General features: G+C 36.4%; 1 protein-coding gene and 1 non-coding gene across 4 annotated transcripts in view; one reads left to right on the top strand and one right to left on the bottom strand.

Annotated features, from left to right (window-relative positions):
• Positions 1–23,301, bottom strand: part of SGCZ (sarcoglycan zeta) — a 1,126,701-nt gene that overhangs the window by 177,394 nt on the left and 926,006 nt on the right. The gene's annotated exons all lie outside the window — the stretch shown is intronic.
• On the top strand, positions 18,397–18,458 carry LOC129461489 (U7 small nuclear RNA). Its single transcript, XR_008650571.1, has one exon. It is a non-coding gene; the product is annotated as a U7 small nuclear RNA (small nuclear RNA).

Here is a 23,301-nt window from a genome sequence, read left to right as displayed (position 1 = left end):
TAACTTTACTTGCCATCAGTATATTTCATTTAAAGCCCCTATTCACTCAAGATAATATTTTGGCCCAAACCCATTTGACAAAAGGTAGAAAAGGTTTTTGGAAACTTGAAACTGACTTTAATTTTTACTTATCATGCTGTATTTCACACATAGTTTTTAAGTTACGACTTTATAGTATTTTGTTATTCATCTATCTCTTTTAGAAAACGGGGAGTTTTAGACTCAAAGCATCAAGAAAGTATTCTCAGATGAAAATACATTTACAAAGAATACTTTCTCACACAGGTTGTGACCTAAAAAGTCTTCTCTTTCTCTAACATTACAACTTAAAGGTGCATGCATCACTGTAATTGAATCAAAATATGGGAAAGGAACCTATTACGCTATATTAACTTTTTAATTCAAATACACCTCTTAACAATCAAAAGGCATTTTATAAAATTTTTCCCAAAAGGAAGACAGAATAACATACCTTCTAACATGAAATTTAAACATTTCTGCAAAAAACACTGGTTTGGAAATTTGAAATTTTCTCTTGAATTGATTGAACACGTAATCTTGACTAATCCAGGTCACCCTTACATAGGTTTACTTTTTCGAAAAATTAAGGGTATTTTACTGGCCCTGTGATTCTTTCAGAGAAGCTTCTATCACAGGCATAAATGAATCAATTTTATATTTATTTGTTTCATACTTTAATTTTCCTACTTCTCTGACAGTCATTCCTTAAAGCCATCTTCCTCCTCCTAGAACGTCATTTCCAAGTTCTGACCTACACCCTCTCGGATTTCGCTCGATTGCCATTTACTTAGAGAGCTTTGACTCTGTCCCCGTGTGGCTGGCTGGCTTCTTCATCTGCCCCTCTAGCTTTATGATTTACTGAAATGTAGTATTCCAAAGGCCTGCTGAATACTTCTATCAAAATGTCTCACCGGGGTTCAAGCTTCGCCTGTCCAAACTAATACTGTATTTTATAAGGAAGTACACTGAAACACCGACCCTAAATTTTCTTCCACGTGTCTCATATTTATTCTGGACATAACTACCAGAATCCTATTCCTAAATACAATTCTGATGACGTCACTTAAATGCTCAAAAAAAAGGGCTCTCTATTTCTCACTAAGCAATATCTGAATTTTCTTTTCAATTTCATTGAGAGAACTAACATGACCCCGAACTTTCTTTCCAGTCTCACTCATATTCGTGCTTCTTTCACTGAGCACTTGCTCAGGGCTTTTGCTCTAGCGTGCTGCTTCTTTCTGTGTGACTGACACCTTACAAGACCCATGTCAAAGGCCATTAACCTCCCGATACATTACATGCCCACTTTTACCTGCGATAGCTGGTGAGATAAAATATCATAAATATAAAAGAAAATAAACCTATATTAAATTTCCAAACATGTCAGAAGCAGTTTCTACAGAGAATAATGCATCTCAACACATCCTTAAATTAACTAACAGGCAAAGCATAAGAGGAAACATTATACAAGAGAAAACAGTTAACCTTAAATAAAACTTAGATGACATGAACATGAATTACATGCATTTATGAAATACGGGAGGTTAGGCTTACTTTGAAGATAAAATGTAACTTTTCAACAATCCCACAAAAATTAAATATCAAGATTATAAATTACATATATTACAAAGGACATGGATATCTTTAAAATCCTGTACTATAGACCGGGCGCGGTGGCTCACGCTTGTAATCCCAGCACTTTGGGAGGCCAAGGCGGGTGGATCACGAGGTCAGGAGATCGAGACCACGGTGAAACCCCATCTCTACTAAAAATACAAAAAATTAGCCGGGCGTAGTGGCGGGTGCCTGTAGTCCCAGCTGCTCCTCGGAGAGGCTGAGGCAGGAGAATGGCGTGAACCCGGGAGGCGGAGCTTGCAGTGAGCCGAGATCGCGCCACTGCACTCCAGCCTGGGTGAGAGAGCGACACTCCGTCTCAAAAAAAAAAAAAAAAAAAACCTGTACTATACACACATACCAACACACAAGGGTTGGATGTTCACAGACTAGAAGTCCTAGCATAAATTCGAACTACTTGCAGAAAAAAACGAACATAGCTTCAGTAAACAATATATCAGTGGATTCTTACAAATGCCAAACTAAAATTTGTCCAAAATATTACAACCGAATGACTCAAAAACTTCCAGCGAAGCCTAACTCTTCAATGATGACATCTTCAAACACCAGCGTCTTCTTGGTTTTTAGTGAAAATAATAGCCAATTTCTAGATAGCAAAATCTTTCTCTATATATATAGATATCAAAATGTCAAATATCTATCTATATACATATGTATATTGATACATATTGTCGCCCAGGCTGGAGTGAAGTGGCGCGATATCGGCTCACTGCAACCTCCATCCCCTGGGATCAGGCCATTCTCCTGTTTCAGTCTCCCGAGTGGCTAGGATTATAGGTACCCGCCACCACGCCCAGCTAACTTTTTTATTTTTAGTAGAGATAGGGTTTCACCATGTTGGCCAAGCTGGCCTCAAACTCCTGACCTCAAGTGATCCTCCTGCCTCGGCCTCCCAAAGGGCCAGGATTGCAGGCATGAGCCACTGCACCCGGCCAATTTGCTATTTTTTAATAATGGCTTTACATTTGTGAAAAAAGGAATAATGAAATCATAAGGCCACCTATAAATGATTCAGCATTCCTATTTTCAAATGAAAATATAGGGGATGGATGTTGTAGCTCCCAGTTGTAATTCCAGCACTCTCGGAGGCTGAGGCAGGAGGATCACCTAGCTCAGGCGTTCAAGACCAGCCTAGGCAGCATGGTAAATACCGTCTACACAAAAAAGTAAAGAAAATTTTTTAAAAATTAAAAAGTCCAGGTGTGGTGGTGCACACCTGCAATACCATCACTTTGGGATGCTGTGGCAGAAGGATTGCTTGAGCCCATGAGTTTGAGACGAGCCTGGGCAATATAGTAAAACTTTGTTTCTACAAAAACTACAAAAATTAGCCAGGCATGGTGGCACATGCCTGTGGACCCAGCTACTTAGGAGGCTGAGGTTGGAGGATCACTTGAGCCCGGGGGTCAAGGCTACAGTGAGTCATGATCACACCACTGCACCCCAGCCCGGGCAACAGAGTGTCTCCAAGAAAATGAAACTGAAATGAAGGTATTTTTATAATAGAAAAGTAAAATAAATATCGCTCAGGTTTATGTAGCTTTACATGCCATAGCTATGGTAATGCATTATTCGTGGAATTTATTTCACTTCCTAAAAAAGGGATCAAAGTGTTTAGTAAATATTCTCTGTGGCTACATTTGAAAACTATAAGGCTATTTTAACTGTGTAAAATGAAAATTGAAATCATTCAATAGTAATTCCAGAAATAGCACATGTAGTTTTGCATTAGTTATGGATATAATTTGGTTACGTTACAGGAGTGAGACATTGCCTAAAGTAGAAAATAAAAGGGAATCCAGTTTCAGAGGTCTGTAGAGTTAGCAAAATTATCAATAAATGAAAATTTGGGGAAGTTAACACTATGATGACACAAGAATCTTTAATATTAATTGAATTGAGTATTGATGTAAACAGCACACACAGGGCATTACAATAATATAGCTTAACTTACGGTGTTTTAATGTGTAAAGATGGTAGATAAAATAGATTTGGTACATATCTTATTTTACTAATATTCATTTTAATATAACATGAAGTCAAATGTTAAGTCTTTATAGGCAATCAATGTAACAACTAATCTACCAATATAACTATCATATGAACATCAAAACATGAATTCAGAAGGATGAACAATGGTTAGCATGACAGATGCCTTGTAATTAACATTTTTGCCACAGAATAACATTTTTTGATATAATCACAGCATACAATATTTCTACTACTTACATTGCTTATTTTAAAATTACGAGAAGGCATCCATGTCCCTAAATCAAGACTTTTCAAAATTCTCAATGAGGTTTTGTATATCTTCAAAAGCCATTCAAAATTCTGTTGTAAACATGGAAGAGCAAAAATCTATAAATTTTATCTGATTTTGAATTTTAAAAGTAAAATTAATCTTATTAAATTTAACTAACAAATGTTCACTCCTTTAAAAACAAATGCATACAATCACAGTTCAGTCTTTCAGAGAGAGCGTTATTAGTAAACTACAAAATAAAGAAGAGCTACAAAATTATTAAGACAAGAAATAATGATAGTCTTTGTGGTAGCTTGCAAATTTTTCCCACCGCTATATTTCCCTTTGCAAAGTGACTTTATTATTCCTCCAGTCAGGAAGTTGAATCAACTTCTTATCACTTGAATCCGGGCTCAACCTTGTAACTTGTATTGGTTTATGGGACATTAGTAAACTTGCCCCTAAGCAGAGGATTGAGAAATACTTTCACTTTGGGACTCGTTCTCTATTGCCACTGGGCACCATTCTGCAACCACATGTTCAAGCTTGGACTAACCTCCTACTGGATGAGAGACCACATGGAGTGCCATTTCAACCATCATACCAACTTAGACACGTATGTTAGAGTATTCTAGGTTATCCAGCTCCAGGTCAGTTCGTGTAAACATGGAAAACTGCCTACTGAACAAACTTGAGAAAATGAATGCTTGTGGTTTTAAGCTATTAAGTTTTGGGCAAAGGTTTTTTTTGTTTTGTTTTATTTTGTTTTGTCTTTTGGCAAAAGCTAACTGAATCCATCATTACATATAACTTTTAGAAAATTAGACTATTTTTCATAACCATCATGATAACAAAAATAGTTTACAAATCTCAGCATGATTAAAGCAAAACATTAAATTAAATTCAATAACGTTATAGATGAACATAAAGTACTTAATCAAAAATAATATTTTATATAGTTCCCGCTAGAAGCTATGTAGCTGTCCATAATATTCATTAATTTTCAAATAACATATGAGATTAGGTTTTTGATTAACTATTTAGCCAATTTCACATTATTCCAAATAAAATGTAAAGCACTGGGAAATATTGTAATTTCTCTGCAAAATCATTCTACTAGATTGGATTATTTTCTAGTTTACCTCTTTGGTAAACTCTGTTACCTGGCATGAGCAGGAGTATTTTGATTTTACATCCATGGGTTAATTTTTGACTACCAAAAGAGGACCACCGACATGGCAAAAGTATGGTAACTTGCATGAAACAAAACATGCCAGGCTGATGGCAAATCACAGATACATGAGGAAGGCAACAACGACACTGTGTCATATAGGCACTGAATTAAGAAGAAAAAATAAGTGTCATTGTTAATTTGCATGCACTTGCATTATTTGTGGTCAATTTCTCTTGTCCTACTCCCTGATCAAATAAAAATGCGGTAAATATCAGTATTAAATCAAGTAAAACTTATAAAAAGAATGGATGCAAAAGTAAAAGACAAATAAACATGTATTAATACATTACTTCTTTGTCCTCCACAAGTACTAGAGGATAAAAAGCAGAAAGAAAATGATACTTTATAGCAGCTTGTTTAAATAATTCACTTCACAAATAGTTCTCAGCAAGAAATGAAATAGCAGACAGTCACTAATTATACCTAAGTTAAATGGAAGGAGAATATTTGCACTAATTTGCATTTCAAGAAATGAGAAAAAGTTAGAGAAAATTAATTTAACAAATATTTTATCAGAAAGAGAGCAAGTACTGCTATAATAACTTAAACTTCAGTGATCATAACAAGAGCATCTGTGGGAATAAAGTAGCAAATATCAGACACATGAAAAAATAGGACATTTAACTGACTTTTCCTCTTATTGATTCCTTCCTTATCTTCCAGTCATTCAAATTTGAAAATTAATACTTTTGTAATTGGGTTCAAGACTAGACCATGTAATTCAGTTTCAGAGTGGTGCCAGGGTCAAAGAAACAGTTCAGCTGCACAAAGTAAATTTCAATAGTTCAAAACTTCTATTTGCGTATCTGAAAAATGATGAAAAGAATATAAATTCATAATTCCTTTCCTGTCCATATTCACTTTTCCAGGATCTGGCAAATAACTACAGTACATTCTAGTTTTTCTCTCCCTCTCCCAATCCCTTTCTTTTCCTTAATTATGTAGGTTGACCTAACCTTTCTTTAGCAAAAAAAGAAAGGGTCTGTAACTGACAAGAAAAGAGAGCAAATCACGAGATTCTCTTTGGTCCTGAGGGACAGGGCACTAAAATTGTGGCCTTAAAGTGGATCACACTTTGGTCCTATGATAGATGCTTGGTATAATAATTTTGCAAACACAGAAATGTCTACATAAAATTTGTGATCAGTCCCATGTTTTATTATCTGATATAAATTTTATTAACAAAGTGGTGATCTTTTTTCATCTTTTTTAATATAAAGACATACAAACATACACATGAAAGGATTTTCTCATTGTAAAAGCAAAGGCAAGAAAAACAGGATAGGCAAGACGGCACGGGGGATTTAGCAATGTAGTAAAACAATTTTAAAGAGTAAGCAGTATATTTTGCATTTCAACTTATTTGCATACCGAAGTTTAACTCTCCAATTCCTTAAAACGGTAGTCAGTTTTGTGCGTACCTTTTAGAGGGTGAAGACATTAAGGAAATGACACAGATCTATATTTGGGTGGATGCCATGACCAAGGAAAGAACTTTCATAAGATTCGGGGGAACAATATCTTAGTAAATTAGGGATAAAGATTATTCATTTTGTCACAAATGTGCTACTTCAAAGCAAGTTCTTGTTTATAGGAGTCTACTTATTTCTTCAAAGGAGATTTCAATTTCTCGGCATATAGAACATTACAGGAGGAGATTATACCTAAATCTTTCAATTATTTTATTAATGCAAACCAAAGGAAAATCAGAGGGAAACTATAATGAAAGCACAGAGAAAAGTGAAATCATGACAATAAGTGATAGGCCTTATCGTCAGGATGACAATAAACAATGAGCTTTTACAGTGAAAAGGAAATGTACTGTAAAAAAATTTACATAGAGAACTATCTGCAGTATTTGTGAGTGGATTTTCTTTTGATTAGTCTACTGAGTGTACAACAAGAAAAGCACAGAACGACCGAGAGATATTGGTCAAAGGCAGGGTTTTCAAGCTTCGATGCAGGGTACCCAGGGCATTGCAAACCCCTGCCATTAGAGAAGGAAGACCTCCTTGCCCCTGGGCTTTTTATTGCTTTTGTTTGTTTTTCTAGGATTTTATTTAAGAAACAATGCCACATCTAGAAAAAATTTATAAAACATCCATACAGACAATAAAAATATTCCAATTTATAATAAATAAGAGGGATGGATTTTAGTATGAAGATACTGAGTGCTTCTATTTTTAACAAATTACATATTTTTGTGCCTTGGTACCATGCCATTAATAAAATTGGTAACACACTATTTCTCAGAAATATTAGAAACAGTGACGGTCTAATGCATTAAACCTCCATAAACAAAAATAATGGGAAAGAATGAAGCGCTTTCTTCAGGTAATAAAATGTCTGTTTGATATTCGCAAAGAAATACATTTTCTTAATTTGAAATCCAGTAGACTAACAAAGTGTAAGCTGATTGGCACTTTAGAGTTTCAGTGTCTTGAGGATGAATTCCAAATTCTTTAGCTCTCAAACGCTGCATGCCTGAGGCCCTAAGCTGCTTTCCAAATTCATGTTTTGCGGGGCGTGGTGGCTCACGCCTGTAATCCCAGCACTTTGGGAGGCCGAGATGGGCGGATCACGAGGTCAGGAGATCGAGACCATCCTAGCTAACACGGTGAATCCCCGTCTATACTAAAAATACAAAAAAATTAGCCAGGCGTGGTGGCAGGTGCCTGCAGTCCCAGCTACTCGTGAGGCTGATGCAGGAGAATGGCATGAACCCAGGAGGCAGAGCTTGCAGTGAGCCCAGATTGCGCCACTGCCCTCCAGTCTGGGTGACAGAGCGAGATTCTGCCTCAAAAAAAAAAAAAAAAAAAAAAAGAAATTCGTGTTTCTCTACTACTTTATATCCCTATTCTCAAAATATTTTTTTTGTTCGTACATTCCATGAAATCTTTCTCAAAACTATGGCATCTTGGTTATAAAGCTGATATTTGAAATTTTTAATATCAACAGTTTAATAGTTGCAAGGAATAAAATGTCTGACACTGGTACAATATCAAGTGTAGATTTAAAATACATTTTGTGGAATACTTCAAGGATATGGAGCTCTAGATTGAGCTTATCCTAATGATGGAACATGTCCTCCTTATCACCTAAATCATCAGTAAAACCGGCCTTTTTATTTTTTATGCATTTTTATTTTTTCAGACAGAGTTTTGCTCTTGTCACCCAGGCTGGAGTGCAATAGGCTAGGCTCACTGCAACCTCTGCCTCCCGGGTTCAAGCGATTCTCCTGCCTCAGATTCCAGAGTAGCTGGGAATACAGGAGAGCGCCACCACGCCCTAATTTTGTATTTTTAGTAAAGATGGGGTTTCACCATGTTGATCAGACTGGTCTTGAACTCCTGATCTCAAGTGATCCACCTGCCTTGGCCTCCCAAAATGCTGGGATTACAGGCGTGAGCCACCGCACCTGGCCTCGGCCTCACTTTTACCAGAAAAATGTTTGCATTGTTCAATTCAAACGATGTATTAATGTTATTATAATTTTTTAAAAAAATTAATGAGTCAGAGAGATTTTGCCATAAATATGTAGCATAGATGAATGTGAATGTTGCCCCTCAGTAGTTCATACCCAGCTGCTGGTACTTTTTTTTTTGAGACGGAGTCTTCCTCTGTCACCCAGCCTGCAGAGGAATGGCCGATCTCCGCTCATCGCAACCTCTGCCTCCCGGGTTCAAGCAATTCTCCTGCCTCAGTCTCCCTAGTAGCTAGGATTACAGGTGCACACCACCATGACCGGCTAATTTTTGTATGTTTAGTAGAGACGACGTTTCACCATGTTGGTCAGGCTGGTCTCGAATCTTTGACTTCAGGTGATCTGCCCGCCTTGGCCTCCCAAAATGAGCACGGCCATTTTTTTTTTTAAGGTTCAATACCCCCAAATATTTTATTTTATATTATTATTATACTTTAAGTTTTACAGTACACGTGCACAACGTGCAAGTTTGTTACATATGTATACATGTGCCATGTTGGTGTGCTACACCCATTAACTTGTCATTTAGCATTAGGTATATCTCCTAATGCTATCCCTCCCCGCTCCCCCCACCCCACAACAGTCCCCAGTGTGCGATGTTCCCCTTTCCTGTGTCCATGTGTTCTCATTGTTCAGTTCCCACCTATGAGTGAGAACATGCGGGAGCACGGCCATTTTTAACATTTATTAATTTACTTAACCTTTCATTTCAGGCGCAAAGTATTCTCAAATTGTCTTTTTCTTTAGCCAATTCACTGTTGCCCATTCTTAACTTTTACGTCCTGAGCAATGCATCATAGTAAGACTGATGAAGGTTACCGTTTACATTTTTAAAATAAGGGAAATGTGGTGGTAATAGAAAAGTTGGAAAAACCAGGAGTAGCAAGCTTCAGAGACTCAGGGTAGACCAAATTTCAGAAAGGGTGCCTTTGAAACTTGAGAATTTCAGATAAAATACCCATGTCTGTGTACCCCCTGGAAAATCTTGGAACACACTTAAGGGTATGCTTTTCTGGGTTTGAGACTATTGCTTTATAGCATTTCTCAAATCAAACCAAACTGACCTGGTCACAACTTCCTGAAAATACGATGTCTTTTATAAATAATTTTTTTTCTTACAAACATCAAGTGATTTTGAATTCCAATCCAATCATTCCACATAGCCCAATTCAAATTTTTCCATGTAGGAACATACAAGGTTGATTCACGGACAGTAATTTAGTGTAGAGGACCTGATTTCATTTCAAAATATTGTCACTACTAATTGTTCACGTGCTCAGTTCCCAGGCCTGACTTCTAAAGAAGAGTAACTTTAACTGAGAAAAGCAACTTCAACAAGCACCACCATAGTTCAGCAGTCACAAAAAGCATAGAACAATATCATTCTGCAGCTGAAGTACTACTGTCCTGTCCCTGGTTTTGTGTTATTTTTGGTGCATGCTACTGACAGGACGATATGGGTGCTGAGTCAGTTATATTTACACAGATAGGAACACGATAAAGCCATAAAGCCCAGAAAATTCAAAGTTAGATCTCTTCAAATCTTTTTGGATCACATAATCTCCATAACTATTGAAAGAATATGACTACTATTTTTAGACAATACAATTTCATTCTAGGATCTAATTCACCCTTGTTTATTTTGGTAAAAACTTGTGAAACAAGAATAAAAGATCAGAAATAATGAGGTCAGCTCTTACATATGCAAAGCATTCTGTTTGTCTAAAGTGATGGAGAAGTACACTTTCAAAGATTTAATTTGTATTCTTTGAATATACGAATCATTCATTCACCCAGTAAAGTAAATGTTCACTGAAATGTGTATTATTTTTCTGTATGTAAATACACTGTAATAAAAATTTTAAAAATGTCACTGGGCACTTAATATATAAGAGGCAGTGTTGTATGAAGTGAGCAAAACATAAGATTGCTGCTTTATAGAATTTACATATTTTGTACTTTGTTCTTTGGAATAAACAAAGTGTTTCATATTTTATAATGCAGAATCCATTACATATGTGACACCAGAGACAAAATATCTTGCCACAAACTTATTGAATATGTTATTTTAGTAGCCATTAGTGGGGACAATGTTTTTATGAAGCTGTTGATCAAAGATATCAAACGATCGTGAAATCAATTTAGTTGGTTGCAACAATTATTTATACGTATATGTATAGATGCCTATAATTAAATTAGAATAGATGCGCTTGGCTAGAATAGATTTGAAATGTTCAAAACGTGTAAAACGTGTTTCTTACTGTGGTTCATATTCAAAATAGATTGAGAGACACTGAACTAGTGTAAGTACTGCTAATATATTTTTTATGGTCTGCTCCTAGAGTTTTGGGGAAAAAAAGTAATTTTTTAGTAAATCTTTCTCTTCGTCATGACTTAAAGGATTCTATATAGCAGTAGTCAGCCCACATACATGCAAATATGTGATTTTGGGGTAGTGAAGGAATATACTAGTTAAAGAACAATTTCTTTTGGCTTCATTTTAAGAAATAATACTGATGGTGCTTGTAATCCTAGCTTTGTGGAAAGCTGAGTCAGGAGGGCTGCTTGAGGTCAGGAACTTGAAGCTCCAGTGTGCAATAATCACACCTGTGAATAGCCACTGCACTCTAGCCTGGGCAACATAGCTAGACTCTGCCTCCACAGAAAGAAGAAGAAGAGGAAGAGGAAGAAGAGGAGGAGGAGGAAGAGGAGCAGGAGGAGGAGGAAGAGGAGGAGGAGGAGGAGGAGGAGGAGGAGGAGGAAGAGGAGGAGGAGGAGGAAGAAGAAGGGAAATAACACTGATACTTCTTTAAAATTCCTATTCACTGGAGAGTGGCATCAATATGATATGGCCCCATGTTTCTTTATGCAAACAAAAAAATTATAGACCCAAAATACCTATTTAAAGGAAAACTACACAGCGTGAATCTCAAGAAAACTATTAGAGTAAGTCAAGAATGTTTCCCAGAACAAGAATAATAACAGAATTCTATAGACATTCCCTTCACCTTCTTAACTGAGAAGACTGCGGATTCCTTTCACTGTTGTAGGAATTTCCCAGTGGTTAAGGACGTAAGGATCAAACCTTGACAGACATGGACTTGCATTCCTATCCAATAACGTTTTTTCATGATACATAACTCCTTTGAGCCAAGTTCTCTTTCACAGCTGTGAGTATTCTAATGAGTATGCTAATGTCTACTTCCTATTGAATGCTGTTAGAACTGGTTGAGAATGTGTCCCAGGCCCATCAGCAACTAATACTTGAAAAGTACTTAATAATTGGTAGCAGGAGCTGTTCAAGATGTAGTAAAAGGTTTCTGTTATGTAATTTTGTGTGCTACCCTAGGGCTGATTTTTTAAATTAATTTTTTTTTTTTTTTTTTTTTTGAGACGGAGTCTCGCTCTGTCGCCCAGGCTAGAGTGCAGTGGCGCAATCTCGGCTCACTGCAAGCTCCGCCTCCCGGGTTCACGCCATTCTCCTGCCTCAGCCTCTCCAAGTAGCTGGGACTACAGGCGCCCGCCACTGCGCCCGGCTAATTTTTTGTATTTTTTTTTAGTAGAGACGGGGTTTCACCGTGGTCTCGATCTCCTGACCTCGTGATCCGCCCGCCTCGGCCTCCCAAAGTGCTGGGATTACAAGCGTGAGCCACCGCGCCTGGCCTAAATTAATTTATTTATCTATTTTAAGACAGGGACTCGCTCTCCCAGGCTGGAGCACAGTTGTGACATCTCGGCTCACTGCAGCCTCCGCCTCCTGACTTCAAGTGATTCTCATGCCTCAGCCTCCTCCCAAATACCTAGGATTACAGGTGCAAGCCACCATGCCTAGCTAATTTTTATATTTTTAGTAGTGACAGGGCTTTGCCATGTTGGCCAGACTGGTCTCAAACACCTGACCTCAAGTGATCCGCCTGACCTCAAGTGATCCACCTTCCTTGGCCTCCCAGAGTTCTGGTATTACAGGTGTGGGCCACAGTGCCTGGCTGGTCTGATAACTCTTAACACTGAATGACATTGTTATATTAGATTATTTTAAGGAATTTAAAGACATGTAATATTGACTAGCATCTCAGTGTTACCCTTTTCTTAATATTTCCCTGTTACAGATTCTCTGCAGTAGGTTGTTATTCACACAAATCTGGTACTTTATAGAACAGCAATCTGAGCTGATACGTGCTTCCCTTTTGCTCTACGTCTGCTATGTCATCATCTCTCATCTTTCTTGGGGAAAGACAAAAGTATAGGGTTACATCATCTCTCTCTCTCTTTCTCTCTCTCTTTGTGTGGGTGTGCGTGTGTGTGTGTGTGTGTGTTGGTGGAGAGAAAGATGAAAAACCACAGGTAATTCTTAAAGTATTTGTTTATAAAGGCAATTAAATTTGAGGTGATGATGGAATCTTCCTTTTTTGTGTAAGGCTTCAGTAATGTCTGAGAGACCTCACCAGTGACATACAATGGTGTAATCTCTAGAAAAAAATACACAGTAAGAACTCCTTTTAAAGCTGCCCTAACATGTTTTTTGTTTATTTTTAAGTCCAAAGAATATCCCACCCCTGCAACCAAGTTTGCCTGCACATATTATTTAGCAACTTCAAACTGTCTCCCAGTTTTAACGAGGGTCTTCTACCATAGGATTATTTTTTTTCCCCACTCCTAACCTGGTCCAAAGTGCTGAAACCATCCCATACTTTCTTCTAAGGTTGCAGTTCAACCGATATAAATCAAAATACAGATTTTTTTTCTGAAGAATATGTAAAAAAGATATTTCTAGAGTGTGAATTGCTAAAAAGCAATGAATCAGCATTGAAAGATCTTGTTCCAGTCATGGTATTGACTTTTAGGTTGCATGATTTGAGGCAAGCAAGTTGCCATATGCAAGACAATATCTTTTCATGTCTAGCCTTAGGGATTAAGTAAAGTAATAAGAATAAAAATGCTTTGTAAATTGCAAAGTATAACGTTAAAAAGAATTTGAACTACAATCAGTAGGTACATGAATGGTTTCCGTGTTTACATTAGTGGGTACATGATTTGGTTCAAGGGCATTAACTGAGCCACATAAATTTGCATAAAGACTTAATTTACTTATGTTTGAATTTACATATTTTCCTCAGCTTTTAGTAGACCCAATTAAAGATGTCTGGCTCTAAAAATATTAAAAAGCATTTTATTATGCAAATGAGTGCTACCTTTTCTATGTTCACCATTGGGTGTCTCTTAACCAGCAGGATGCATGCAATCCCTAGAATGAGGTTTAGATGAATTATTTGCAAGTGTTTGCAAAATGGAACAGAAAAAGGCTAAGTTCATCAAAATTACAAACATTCAAGTCCCATTATGTCTAATGCTGTCAGAAATAGTGTAAATATTTGCTATGGATTAATTAAAATAGTCTGTTTACAGGTACACAATGCAGAATCTACTTTTATGCAAATGAGGTGTATAGAGGAAGAAGTGACTTGAGGTTTGAATTCTGGCTCACCTTGGAGTCCTGAAACTTTGGACGCATCGCTTATATTTCCTAAGTCTCCAGTGACTCATCTGCAAAATGGGAATAAAGCGACCTACATGGTCCACCTGACAGGGTTGTTGTGAAATCAAATTCAAATCCAATTGAAGCTTAACAAATTATGTTATATAGAAATCATTAACAACAGCAAATATTTGTTTTTTATTGCCTTGCTATATGTTAGCGGCTGGGTAATAATTTGGTAACCAAAATAGACATGGCCCCTGGATTATTTCTAGTTCAGCACTATAGTCAAATAGCAAACTAAAAATTTAAAACTCTAAACATTATGAAGCAAATGGAAGGTTTGTATGATGCAAGTGGATAAGGAAAACAAACAGTCAAAGCAAAGTTAACCCGTGCACGATTTAATAGCAACTCCCTTTTAGAACTACTTTTGAATAAGAAGAAAATCAAAGCATATATTAGAACTTACTTATAAATAAAAAAAGTCAGAGTATATTATTAAACACATGAGATGTGGCCTAAACAGTTGATATGAACTGCATGGCCAAAGATAGATTTACTTGAAACAGAAAATATTGAAAACAGAATACTCAACCATTCAATTCAATAAATCAGAAAAATGACAATAAGTTAACATGAAAAAGAAAAGTAGAAAAAGGAATTTAAAAATATAAAAATATTTAATTAAAACTAAAAGTGGTTCAAAGTAAAAAATTATATAGTAGGAAGACAAGTGACTCTTCAGAATGTTTAAATAAAAAAGGAGAAACACAAAAAGGCAACTATTAGGTATTAAATGATATGTCTGTGTAAAGGGAAAATTTTGTATGAAAATAAAATGTAATAAAAGTGAGTTCTGTTGATTTAGAATATTAGAGAACAATTTTCATATAAAAATTAGAAAATTAGTCAAGTATTTTACCTCAGAACAGTCTCTATGACTAGGCAATTTCAAGGTGGAATTAAATCATACCTTTAAGAACAAGTAATCCTATGTTATTAAAACTGATGTAATATATAGGACCAAAATTAAAGTCTCTCAATGAATGGATTTAATGAAATATTAAGGGAAAAGTGAGAAAAATAAAGAAACTATGTGGAGAAAAAACTAAAACTGGGTATATGCAATAATTCACAGTAAAATATTAGTAAACTTAATTCAACAGTTTAAGATTGCTACCTCATGAACAAGGAAATTTCATCCCAATATAAAAGGATACATCACCATCTGTATATCCTTTCATGTCATTTACTCGATACATTAAATAAGAAAAGTGATAAAAAATCATCTTGGTATCTACAAATATATGAAAAAACATAACATGCCTGACTAAACTGTAATTTATATGATAATATTTATGCTTGACTAAAGTATAATCAAGTTAATAGTAGAAGGAAGGATTTGTAGTCTCCATGTTACTTGACCTTTCAGAGGCTGTTTTTCACTCTTTCAACCTGGAAACACTTTCATCTTTCTTTTCTCTGCTTCCAGGATATCATATTCTTTTGGTTTTTTGACCTATCTCACTGGCCTTTCCCTCTTAGAGTGTGATTGGCTCTTTCATTTCTTCTCAAACTCTTCAATATTAGAGTGCCAATGATTCATTCCATGGACATATTTCCCATCTATTCTTACTTCCTTGGTATTCCTGTCCAATCTCATTTATTATACACACACACACACACACACACACACACAAACACACATGCCCTGTGCTTCCAATATGAAACCTAGACTCATATGTCCACCAGCGTGCTCATCTAATAGGCAAAATTAATAGTTCCACAACTCTGCTCCTAACCTACCCCACCCCTACACTCCCAATTCCCCTTTGCAGTGATTAGTGGCAATTGCTCAGGCCAAAAAATCTTGATATCTTGTTACATTTTATCTTCCTCTTAACATCCCATATGCAAATCTGTCATCAAATCCTTTGACTCTACTTTCAAATCATACTCTCCTTGACCATAATGCCCATTACATAATGAGGATTAAATGAGCTAACACATGTAAAACATTTGGTGTAATGTGTGGCTGGGAATAAAAATAATTAAAAATAATATTCCTTGAGTTGGCCATTGTCGTAGGGTTATACTGCTTTTATCTCATCTAAAAACTATAACAGTGTAGTCATTAAAATATTAGGCGCTACTATGAACTTCATCTTGCAGATGATAAAACTAAGGCAAAGAGGGGTTAACTAAAGTTACAAGTGCCAAGGTTTGAAACCAGTTATTGGATTCCAGAGCTGTAGTGTATGCTGAATGTTAGCTATTATTAAAAATCATTATCTGTCACATGAGCCACAGAAATAATAAAATTTCAAGAAAATTGCCAGATTATATACACAACACCCCCACACCCCAAATAATAGCTTTTCCACACAAGCACAGGGGTCTATGACAAAACTGAATTGAAAATCTATAAACTTAAGCAATAAAAACATTAAATGACTAACAGAAAATATGCAATGCTTATAAGGAGAAGACTGTTAAGAAATATTTCTGAACAACACAGAAGAGGTTTAGAAACAAATGAGAGAAGAGCCATGCTCCTAGGTAGGCAGACTCAATACTATCAGGTTAGTGCAAAAGTAACTGTGACTTTTGCCATAAAAGTCATGGCAAAAACTGCAATTGCTTTTGCACCACCCTAACGCAAAGATGTCATTCTCCAAAACTTAAATGTAACCATAATTAACTTCCCAACAGAAATTTTTATGAAACTTGGCAACGGATTATTAAGTTTATTTTGAAGACAAAATGCACAACAGGCAAAAGCCTTTCAAAAACAGCAAAAACAAAGGAATCACTCTACCAATTAGAAAAAAAACTTCTTACAGCTAGACTTTGGGTTTCTTGCAAGTATATCAGTAAAAGAGCATAGAGTTACTGGAAATAAATCTGTGTATGCTTGAGAATGCAGTGTATAAGAAAGGTTGTATTTCAATTCGATAACAAAAAATATGACTATTCCAATTACGGTATTGGGGACTATTGGTTTTTCAAAATAAAAAAGAAAGAAATAAGGAGGAGGAAAGGTGGGAAAGAGGGGAAGAGAAAAGGAGAGGAACAGGAGGAAGAGGGAGAAGGGCAAGAAAAGGAAGAGATAGAGGAAGAAAGGATCCAACCTAATACTATACATCAAACTCCAGAAAAGTTTTTACAAATCTCCCTCACTCTTTAACAATTACTTCTTTAAATTTTTTTGAACAACCAACAATTTCATAATACAAGTTTATGATATAAAACAGAAAAAGCAGAAGTCAAAAAAAAAGATTATTTCATAGCACCATAGACCATGAATCCCTACCCTAACCTAACCCATATCTCCAGAAACATATTCATGAAAGTCAAGCCCAAATAAACTAATCTGGGTAGAGGAAAAGCAGATAGTACGTAGAGAGTGCCAGGAAAAGCTCCTAAGTATTGAGCACTGTGTACACCATTGGAAGTATTCTACAGGAGAGGAAGTGCAGCTAAGAACCATGGAATTAAAATCTATGTCTGGTTGGCACAAATCATTTAGAAACACCTCAAAACCTCAGAAGAGACAGAACAGTCACAGTCTGGCTTTCCCTTTCCAACCACAATCTCTCTAGCAAAACAAACAAAAGAGCTAGACAGTAACTCATCAGGAATAATCAAATTAAGTAAGTGCTTCAATCATTACAACGTAAACATTATATAATTTTAATAAAACCAAACTCATAGACAGTAAAACATCGTTATAAGATAAAAAGAAGATTGTAGACCAAAGGAAAATTCTGAGATTCACTATTATACAAAAAAATATATGAATTAGACAGCGTGAGGGAAAAATTTATTTGAAAAAAAAATAAATGAATGGAATTGTAGAAAAACTCTAGATGACAGTTACTTGTATTTAGAGGAAAAATACAAAGAGTTAAAAATTATTAATGAAATTATGATAGCTGTGGGGAACAAAGATGACCTAACATAATAATTATTGCTTTCTCTGAAGTAGAAGAAACCAACAAATAAAACTGAAAAGCTATTAAGTGACAAAATAGGTAAAAGTTCTCTGAAATGAAAAAAGTGAAAAGGCAAAAATACAGCAGGCATCCAAGCAGAATATTCATGTCATCAAAAGGAGAAAAATACCAGGGTGCCCTCAGATTTCTTACGGCAATATTCAGTGCTTGGACTTAATAGAGAAGTGTGTTCACACATCTGAGGCAAGGAAGGCATGAACCATTAATAACATTCCCAGAAAAGAATAAAGGCAACAGTCAGACACCGGAAGCATGAAATATTTCAAGGATTAAAAAACCAACTAGCACTGTTACAGTTCTTTCAGAATCTGTCTAGCAAATTTTCTGGCTTTTCCAGGAAAATCCCCCACGCAGGTAAATAAAACAAATCAAAACTAGCAAACAAAACTAATTAAGAATACAAGGAAAGAAGGAATGATTTGACTAAAGAACTGAGAAATGGAAAATCCATAATATAAAGAAGACCAGAGACGATGTGTAACTGCAGCCATTTATATGTAGGATGAAGACCAAAGACCTGAGACAGTTAAAGTTGCAGAACTGAATGTAAATATTACGAATTCTGACAAAGTTAAAGTAATATCATTATCAACACACTGGAAATGAAGAGAAGTGAGGACAAACTGGAGAGCAGCTAATCATCTCCAATGACACTGCAGGGAGTTAACAAAAGCTGTCTGAAATTAAAACACGGAGCTAATGCATTCAGCTTCTTAATGGTATTTACAATCTTTTATTCTTAACCATAAATACAAGTTTAATTTTAAAAAGTTCTTGCGGTAAAGAAATATTTAAGTTCAGCCATTTTCTAAGTTATTTTTATTTTTTCTATTAAATTACATATATTAATTACAGTTCACATATCTATATATTTTATTCATTTATTTGTGCAAATATATAATTATATAACTGTGATATGTTCATGAAATGTTAACAGTATTTGTTTTTCTGAGTGTAAAGACTTTGGAGTGGTTAGTGATTTTTAAAACTTGACTAAAGTGATTAATGATTAATGTAAAAGCATAAACTTTATCTGCATTAAAAATCTAAATATGATAATGATAACCATGATAATAAAATGATTATGAAAGCCTTCAGATACCTATGTATATGAATTAGCTTGTATGAAAGAAAGAAACCTAAATAGAGGAGATTTGCCATGATACCTGAATGAAAGAGGTAAGGAGATTAGCATGTCATGTAATCAGGAAAGACATTTGCCGTGCTCAACTAGTTGGCCCCATGGCTTTGTATCTCAATTCTTTTTATTATTATTAATTATTATTATTATTATTATTATTATTATACTTTAAGTTCTAGGGTACATGTGCACAACGTGCAAGTTTGTTACATATGTATACAGCTTTGTGTCTGAATTCTATGAAGAATAATTGAACATACGAGGTGCAAAACTGGTGGAACCAAGAACTGGGTTAACATCACACTGAAATGGACATGATGGGAAAAGCAGAGCCTTATTCACACCTCTGCTAACATGGGCATCCTGAGAACTCAAGATTTATTTGCTTAACTGTGGAGTTACTGGAATCTGAATTATCTGGTAGTAGTTCCTCTGTCACTACTACCAGTCTGTCATGTAGGAAGCTGGGATCAGTGGCAGTGGTGAGATACCACCTCAACTAAGAGTCCTTGAACAGGAAACAAACAAACGAAGAGGGCTGTTTAGTTCGTCTCAGATAAGAGGTTCTGAAGAACTACACGATGCAAATTTTGCTGGTTAGAAGTAGTTAAATGTATGTAATTTGACAACACGTCTACTTTGGACTTGTGTAACCTTGGGAAACATACTCCAATTTAGTTTTTTAAAAAGTCTGAAGATTAGGTGTCCTAAATTCCTGATATTTTAAATGTTTTGGCCTAAAATTGCACCAAGTGCCTTGAAAACAGATGCAGAATGTTATCATCATTGCCATTTATATAAACTAGCCCAAATTACACATCCTTTGTATTGTTCTTGTCTGAATAGTATTATATATTTAACTTCACAAATGTTCTATGAGTAATCTTCCCTGAGAATAATGTTAATTTTGAGAAATACATTGAATTCTAAGATATTTCCCGGATACATTATGATATGTTTTTCTGTTTACTTTTTTTGCTAGACTACTTGGGTTAACTTTTGAAAAGCATGAAGAAGGGTGTGAATTGCTGAGGCTAATCATAGAACTTTAAAAGTCTGTAGATATTTAGCGATGGAGAGAGGGTGAGAAGAGCGTGTAAAGTTGGTCCAGACCATAGTTGATCAGGTTAGGTGACTAGATGTGTATTTATGGGTGACTGCATTTTCTGTGCAATAGAAATCTCTTTATTATCTTTCCATGTGTAGGACGAAATGCCTCTACAACCACAAAGTAACTTTAAATAAGAAAATTCTGTATGTCACAGTGAAATACTGGCTAAATTTAAAGACAGCAACAGCATGTCATTAATGGAGGTTAAACATACACAACCACATACAGAAATCAAAATTATTGTACCCAGCAGTTTTTTTTTTCTCTCAGCTTCACTGAATCTTCCAAAGTGCCTTTTAGATTTTCTAATAGATTCTTACCTTAGAACTACAGGAACTTTGGAATTTTATCATAAAATTGTTGACTACATGAAAATGCGTGAAAAGATTGAAGTGTATAACACAATTTTTAAAATTAAAAATCTCATTTCTACTTTCGTTAATGAAATGTTTGTGTTCTTCCTTAACCTAAGAGTTAAGCACTTTGATAAGTTTCTACCAAACTCACTTAATAATGAACAAACTAAGGCTAAGAGAAATTGTGGCTGGCTTTTATAGAACTAAATAGGCTTTATGACATTCATGGACAAGTGAATCATACTGTGAGAGGTGCTTATAAAATATATTTTTTTCTTTATTTTAAATATTTATCCAACTTTTAGGTTCACAAAGTAGTTCAGCCACTGTGGAAACCAATCTGGAGATTTCTTACATATTAATTTTTGAAGCATATGTGCAGAGAATTTTCCAAGAAGTATATGAGTCCACTCCTATTTCTGTTCTTGCACCAGATTTCCTGCCTGGCTACCAATGTGCCTGCCTTTCCCATGCTTCCTTGTTACACGGAGACAAACAATAATGAAGGAAGACACAGGAAGGACCAGCATGAGGGCTGGGATGTGAAGGGGAGCATATATTCTTCAGTCAATACAGTAGGTTTTGGAAATGCTTGTGAACATGGAGTTAGCTTTCCCAGGGACAGAAGTTAGGAAGCTCAAGTGCCTCCGCCTCACACGTTAATGCTATAATGTTAGTGGACCCTATCCTCTATGGTCCATTGGTGGAATCCACGCATATTCCTGTTTTCAAGAGAATCCTAATTTGACACCTGTTGTTATGCCCTCAGAAATGTCCTGGCTGAGAAGGTAACTTCTACAACCTGCCTGCTGGTAGAAGGTTTCACAATCACTTAAATTTCATTCCCAGGTAGCCACAACAAATGAACCTAAATGACTTCAGGGATAAATCATTTCTGCTGTCCCTGAATTTATCAACAGGAGGCATTTTCAGAGAAGTTTTGTCCTATGCTTACTGTCACTTGCTTCCTATGTTAAGCAGTTTCTTGATTTTCAGGTATAAGTTTTAATTCCTTCAAATACTGAATTATTTAATAGTGCCAAACAAAAGAACTCAGTAAATAACTGTCAAAGACGGTGACTTTCAATGAAAGTAAGACTCTAATACGTGTAACCATGCTTTTTGTTTTTCCTTTTCATAAAAACAAAATAAAGCAAAAGAACTAAATTTTTATTTTAAATTTAATACTTTTTAAAAGTCTAATTGTGTAAGGTCAAGTATTAATACATCTGTCTACTGTGTTACTTGTCTGAATGATATCCAGAAAGTAAAGTAGTATCAAAATAAAATCTCTAGTATCAGAGTAGAGTCAATATAGTATATTAGAAGCTGTATCAGTTTGCATATTTTCAAAAAGAAATTTAAAGTTAATATAGTTATCCTAATTAAATGTTTTATGAAAAGCCATCCTTTGTTCTGTTTTCATGTTGATCCTTAAGGAAAAATAACTTTAATACAAATTATTTAAATTATGGGGTGGAGCCAAGATGGCCGAATAGGAACAGCTCCGGTCTCCAGCTCCCAGCCCCAGCGACATAGAAGACTGGTGATTTCTGCATTTCTGCTTGAGGTACTGGTTTCATCTCACTAGGGAGCGCCTAACAGTGGGTTCAGGACAGTCGGTGAAGCGCACTGTGCGCGAGCCGAAGCAGGGCGAGGCATTGCCTCACTCGGGAAGCGCAAGGGGTCAGGGAGTTCCCTTTCCTAGTCAAAGAAAGGCGAAACAGACGGCACCTGGAATATTGGGTCAGTCCCGTCCTAATACTGCGCTTTTCCAACGGGCCTGGAAAACGGCACACTAGGAGATTGTGTCCCGCACCTGGCTCGGAGGGTCCTATGCCCACGGAGTCTCGCTGATTGCTAGCACAGCAGTCTGAGATCACGCTGCAAGGCGGCAGCGAGGCTGGGGGAGGGGCGCCCGCCATTGCCCAGGCTTGCTTAGGTAAACAAAGCAGCCAGGAAGCTCGAACTGGGTGGAGCCCACCACAGCTCAAGGAGGCCCGCCTGCCTCTGTAGGCTCCACCTCTGGGGGCAGGGCACAGACAACCAAAAACTCAGCGAGAACCTCCACAGCCTTAAATGTCCCTGTCTGACTGACAGCTTTGAAGAGAGTAGTGGTTCTCCCAGCACGCAGCTGGAGATCTGAGAACGGACAGACTGCCTCCTAAAGTGGGTCCCTCACCCCTGAGCAGCCTAACTGGGAGGCAACCCCCCAGTAGGGACAGACTGACACCTCATTCAACCGGGTACTCCTCTGAGACAAAACTTTCAGAGGAACTATCAGACAGCTGAATTTGTGGTCTCACAAAAATCCGCTGTTCTGCAGCCACCGGTGCTGACACCCAGCCAAACAGGGTCTGGAGTGGACCTCTAGTAAACTCCAACAGACCTGCAGCTGAGGGTCTTGTCTGGTAGAAAGAAAATTAACAAACAGAAAGGACATCCACACCAAAAACCCATCTGTACATCACCATCATCAAAGACAAAAAGTAGACAAAACCACAAAGATGGGGAAAAAACAGACCAAAAAAACTGGAAACTCTAAAAAACAGAGCACCTCTCCTCCTCCAAAGGAACGCAGT

Source organism: Symphalangus syndactylus, chromosome 1 (assembly GCF_028878055.3).
Source record: "Symphalangus syndactylus isolate Jambi chromosome 1, NHGRI_mSymSyn1-v2.1_pri, whole genome shotgun sequence".
Classification (NCBI taxonomy): Eukaryota; Metazoa; Chordata; class Mammalia; order Primates; family Hylobatidae; genus Symphalangus; species Symphalangus syndactylus.
Note: the sequence above shows the minus strand (reverse complement) of the source record. Positions and strands in the feature narration are given on the sequence as shown.